Raw genomic sequence first — 5,550 nt, 5'->3', positions numbered from 1 at the left:
AGACCTCACAGGGAGGATCTCATCCCCAAAAAGAGCCAGTGTTAGCTCTGCTATGCACTTGTGCGTTTGGAGAACCAACTTACTACCGTGGTCGTGCGTCTTTTCAAGAATGGAGCTCGTAGCAGTTTATTTCATCCCTCCCCCTTCATTTGATTATACCCTAATAACCCTTGTTTTCCTCCGTTTTTCCTTCAAAACCATGTATAAACCCCTTCTCGTCCAAGCCCCTCAACGCTAAGGTTTAACCCATATAACCGCGCCTTCGCAAAAAGGCGTTATCTGCGGCTTTCCCTTATCACATCAATCCCGCTAAACCTTGTTCATCTCCCCACCGTCAGATCGTTTGTCGCCGCAATCCAAAGGTATTCGCAGCTCCCACTCCCGTAACCTGCACACTTGTTAGTCAGCGGGGAAAGCGGTTTCCCGCGAGTCAAATTCGCCACGCGTCGAAATTTTATTGCATCGCACCCCTGCATTTGGATACCGCCTACCCTCCCGAAGCGGTGCGAGGAATACCGCTTACCGTTGTCTCGTATGATCCCCGCGTGTTATCTCCCGCACAGTTTCTGCTCCCGATTACCATCGGATCTTCCTGCGAAAGATCCGACTGCCCTCGATCTCCCTGCTCTCCCATCTCCGGATTCTTCTTGTAAACTAATCTCCACCGTTGATCTGCACGATCCGACGGCTGAGCTTTGTTCCTCCATTCAGTGTACTTCTGCCATGCTGCCTGTGTCCATAGCCTTTCCAGTGTACCCGAAGGAGGAAGGAGGCCATGATCTGGCACTCTGTGCATTAAATCCTCAATAACCATATTCAACAAGCAGCATGGCCAAGGAAGAAAAGTACAAAAAAGAGCAGTTAAAGGCATTAATCAGTCATGAAGCTTTATACACATTACACTCCATCTACTCAGAGAAGGACGACCGAGCAACAGAAAGGTCGATTTGTTCATTAAAACATTGAGATCGTAGCAGAGACTCCATCAGAGAGTTAAGGTGGTTGGTGGTCCATTATGACCCCTCCATGCATAGGATAGCAGATATTTTTGTAATCAACCTCCATATATACCCAGAAGCAAGATGTAATGAGGGTTGATGGATATTGTTTTGATGTAAAGTTCAACTTCTGGAGACTGTAACTACTATGATACCTGCAGCGTCTGGTCTTCATTTTCAGCTAATGCAAGCTTCTTTTGTTGTTAATTGCTCACTTTCCACTTCTTCTTTGTTCCAGGTTGTGCCTGTTATGCATTTTTCATGTGCTCTTGATGTTTAGCATTAGAGGGGCTGTCATCCCACCTCTGTGTTAGAATCTAGTATGTATTATTGAAGATGTATACAGGTTTCTGTTATTTTAATGCCAAAGAGCTGACATCCTGTCTGTGCATTAAGAAATAGATTTACAGACCTTTCTACTGGTTGCAGCCGGCCATCACATGGTCTTGTGCATCTGCTGGTGTGGTCAGTATTCTCCATGTTCACCTATTCCTTAAACTGTGAGTAATTGGTGGTTTAAAGCCTTGTAGTCTGGGGGTGTTCACCCATGTCTGGGGTTAAGCATAGTAGAAGTGGTTATCTGGCTTGAATATGCATCATCCCTTACATTCATCCACCATTTTCCAACATTTTATGTTGAGTTTGTAATGTTCCCGAGCATCTCTGACATACAACCTAGGAGAGTTTCTTGGGGTGATAACAGAACCAACATTGTTAACAGAGAATTTTGTGTGCCTCAAGTAGGAAACAGATGCCCAAGGATTAATAAGAGTTCAGGATTTTTGGGATCTCACGCATACCTCTGAAAAATGGAGAAGCTGGAGAAACATTGATTGTGGAGAGGATAACCCCCTAAAAATAAAAGCAGCGGCTCTTATGGATTTGCTCAAGCAAAGGATGATCTTAAAAATAGAAGGGCAGGATTAATTAAGATGGGGTAACAACAAGCAAGGAGCCTTTAATCTCAAGGAAGCTAAGGGTTTTCTACTAGGGCTGAATTACAGTGTTCCAGACAAGGCTTGGAACCATCTTTGGAAGTAGCAAGGATGGATGAAGATCAAGGTTTCATGTGGTTGGTTCACCACAAGAAAATATTGACTTGGGAAAATATTAGAAAAAGGGGAATTATGGGACCCTCCAGATGTCAGCTCTATGAGGAACAAGAGGAGAAAATGGAACATATTCTCAACAGTTGCTCTTATAATTCTTGGCTGTGGGAGTCGTTCTCTTCAATTTTCCAGCAGTCTGACAGAGACAAAGGAAGTATCACAAATACCCTAAATCATTGGAGAAAAAATTTCAAGGAAAACAAAGCCCTCAATTTGGCCTGGGCCTTCACACCTGACTTTATTATCTGGAACGTTTGGAAAGAAAGAAATAAAAGAATTTTCAAGCATGGTAAGTCCTTAGCACAACACATTCTTGACCTTATCTTGAAACAAATCAAAGAAACAGTCAGATCTACTGTAAGCAATATCCCCTCAAACCCCCCACAGAAGAAGAGCAGAGAATTATCAGGTAACTGGGAATGCTAGAGATAACTCCTCAAGATAGAAACAAAAAGGATAAAACCATGGTTACGGAGAAGGACCACTGTCAACCCCCTCCGAAAGGCTTTCTAAAATATAACATTGATGGTGCCTCTAAAGGCAATCTGGGAAATGCGGGCTATGGAGGAGTTTTAAGGGATGACGAGGGAAATATTAAATTTATCTTCCACTACCATTTAGGTAGAGCTACTAATAACATGGTGGAAGTGATGGCGCTGGAACATATTCTAGAGTCTCTTTCTCATATTCATCACTCAAATGTAATTGTGGAAGCAGACTCTGAGATTACCATCAATGCAACATGAAAAGTCAGTGGTGGTTCCAGGCCGGAGAGAGTCTCGAAGCATTGGAAACTTATCCAGGTTTATCAAATAATACAAATGCATCTAAGGGGCCTTCGTACCATCAGTTTCAACCACGTTCGACATGAGGCCAATAAATTGGTTGATTTACTGGCCAATCAAGGTGTGAACAATGCTGAAGGTGGAACGTCCAAGAAGTGGCAAGAAATTCCTCCAAGTCGTGTAAAGGCTATATGGGAAGAACAAGCTAAGGAGGACAGGGAGGTCACCCGATATCGTGCCAGGTGGAATCCTACGATTGGATGATAATGGGGGATTCCTTCTCGGTCCAGCAGGTAGATCCTGAGAAGCAGATAGTCATGTTCAAACTCATCTCCTCATGGAGCTTCTCGACCAGGTCTCCTTATTTTCTGGTGGCCTCCTAGCGGATTTATTTCATTTTTAATTTCGGGATCAGTCTTAGGTTGGAGGGAATTCCTCTTAACTTTCTGACATTCCAGGTTCAGGAGAGGGAGATTATCAGGCGCAAGAAGAACCCTGGTCTATTGGCCAGCCGGTTTGTTATGAACTTAAGGGCCAGTTCAGGAAACCACCACCCAGGCGGTTTTATGTTGATCGCACCGCTTTTCTGTGGAGAGCGGTTTCAGAGATTTTGCAGTGATTCCAATCAAGCTTCAACACGTGGCTAGGGGAGTGTACCAAATACCGCCTCTTATCACACTTTAACGCCTGTTCTAGTTGGCCAGTGCGATATCACTCTCAGCCGTAGATTTTGCTTGACAGTGATCAACGGTTGGATTTGTTTGTGCATCTTGGTGGGGCAGTGTCACTTATCTCCGGGGATTTTTGAGTTATGTGATTTCCCCCCAGCCGTAGATCTTCCGTCTTCTTTTAGACGGCCCAGATTACCCGAACCTTTCCGAGTACGGGGTAGCGGGAAGTTCGCGGGTTTTTACTTGCGTTTGAGTTTTTTGTTGTAAGGTTGAAGGTTTAGCCCTTGATGTCTGGGGCTTTCTTTCTTTTCTCTGCCCATGGCATCGAGTAGACGTTTGTAAAAAAGTGTACTCTAGTTTTTGCTTACTGAAATAGAAGGATCCACACTTGCTTTAGCAACAAAAAAAAAATTGTTTGGGTTTTCATCTCAAGTGGGAGAGGTTTTGGCCCTAGTTGATAGCTTATATTTTGTGTCTCTTGTCTCTTTATGGTTTATGCATCGGTATTTGTTTGATGAATAATAACATTATAATAACATAATTAAAAGAAGATCCTAATCAAGAAGTAAAAGGCAGTCACAAGCAGTTACTAATAGAAGAGAAATCTCTTAACCTGGATGCCCTAGATTTCTCAACATCATGCTCAAGAGAATTTATTTTTATAGGTCAAAAGACCCATTGAGTGCTTCTAGGCTTTTCATAAAGTCATTGAGTCATTGTCATGTATGAATGACCCATTTGGGCATGTTACATATTGTAAGAAAAAATATTTGAGTCAAATTAGAGTCAAAAGACCCTCCAAGACCATGTCAAATGTGCAAGCATTAAGTTGGCCTAAGGACACTTCAAGTTGGCCTAAAAGGATGTGTCAAGAAGCCTATATATAGAGCCATCAACCTCATTTGAAGAGAACTCACTCAAGCACAAGAAAGTTTGATCAAGGGACAAGAAGAAGCCTCATATCCTAGCGAAGGAAGAAGGAAGAACCAAATTATTTGGGCCTTTTTTGGATCAAAACTCTCACACGTGCGAAGGGTTAGGGCATCTCCCTATTGCAGACTAGACCGAGATATTACAACTACCATAGGAGGCCGAAATATAGTAAGAGAAGGTCAATTTTGCAAGCCGAATTGGTGAGGAAGAAACCTATATCCAAGCAAAGGAGGAAGGAAGAGATCTTGTCCATCATCCAACTGATTTAGGGTTTATGTAGTACGAATTGTAGTCACATATTACATATCCAAAATTTCAGTGTTGCAGAGTCAAAGTGTAGTAGCAGGGTCGAAGTAGAGTCAAGGTCGAAGTTGCAATTGCAGGATTGAAGTTGCAAATATCAAAGGCAAGGTTGAGTTGGTCTTGGAGGGGCTTTGGTCAAGGGTCTAGGTCTTGGAATTCATCAATTGAAGTTTTTATAAGGAGAAGAATTCATTGGGCTTTTCCTCTCAATATTAGAGAGGTTTTGGCCTTGGTTGATCACCTACATCTTGTGTCCTATTGTCTCATTGTTCTTTTGTTCTTGGTAGCTGGTTGATGATAAAATAATGCTAATAATAATTAGATAAAAGAAGAAGCTAATCTAGTAAAGTAAAAATACATCACAATCAGTTATCAAGTAAGAGAAATCACCTACACTTACTGCCCCTAGATTTGTCAACAACGAGACCCTCCCATCCTCACCAAAATGAGAGAGGCAAGTACTCATGTCCAGGGATAGAACCCCTACCAGGCTTGATCCTTAGTGATCAAGTTGTTGAACATCATGCATCCTAGTCATAAGGAATACAATAGTACCTGACGCGTCTGTCAATAGTACTAATTAACCCTAATCACTTTTCCCAACTCATTGGCCAAATGAGAGGTACTTCTCAAGAGTCCCAAACTACAAGCGTAGGATGTATTTTGGGGTTTCCACAAGAGAAGGTGAACCACTCACCCTAATTTCAGATAGTGAGGTGAACCACTAACCCTATGTTCACATACTAGGGTA

The sequence above is a fragment of the Pinus tabuliformis genome, chromosome X, assembly GCF_031772625.1.
Source record: "Pinus tabuliformis cultivar Carrire ecotype Pingquan chromosome X, CPIR1, whole genome shotgun sequence".
Lineage (NCBI taxonomy): Eukaryota > Viridiplantae > Streptophyta > Pinopsida > Pinales > Pinaceae > Pinus > Pinus tabuliformis.
This window is presented reverse-complemented; position numbering follows the sequence as displayed.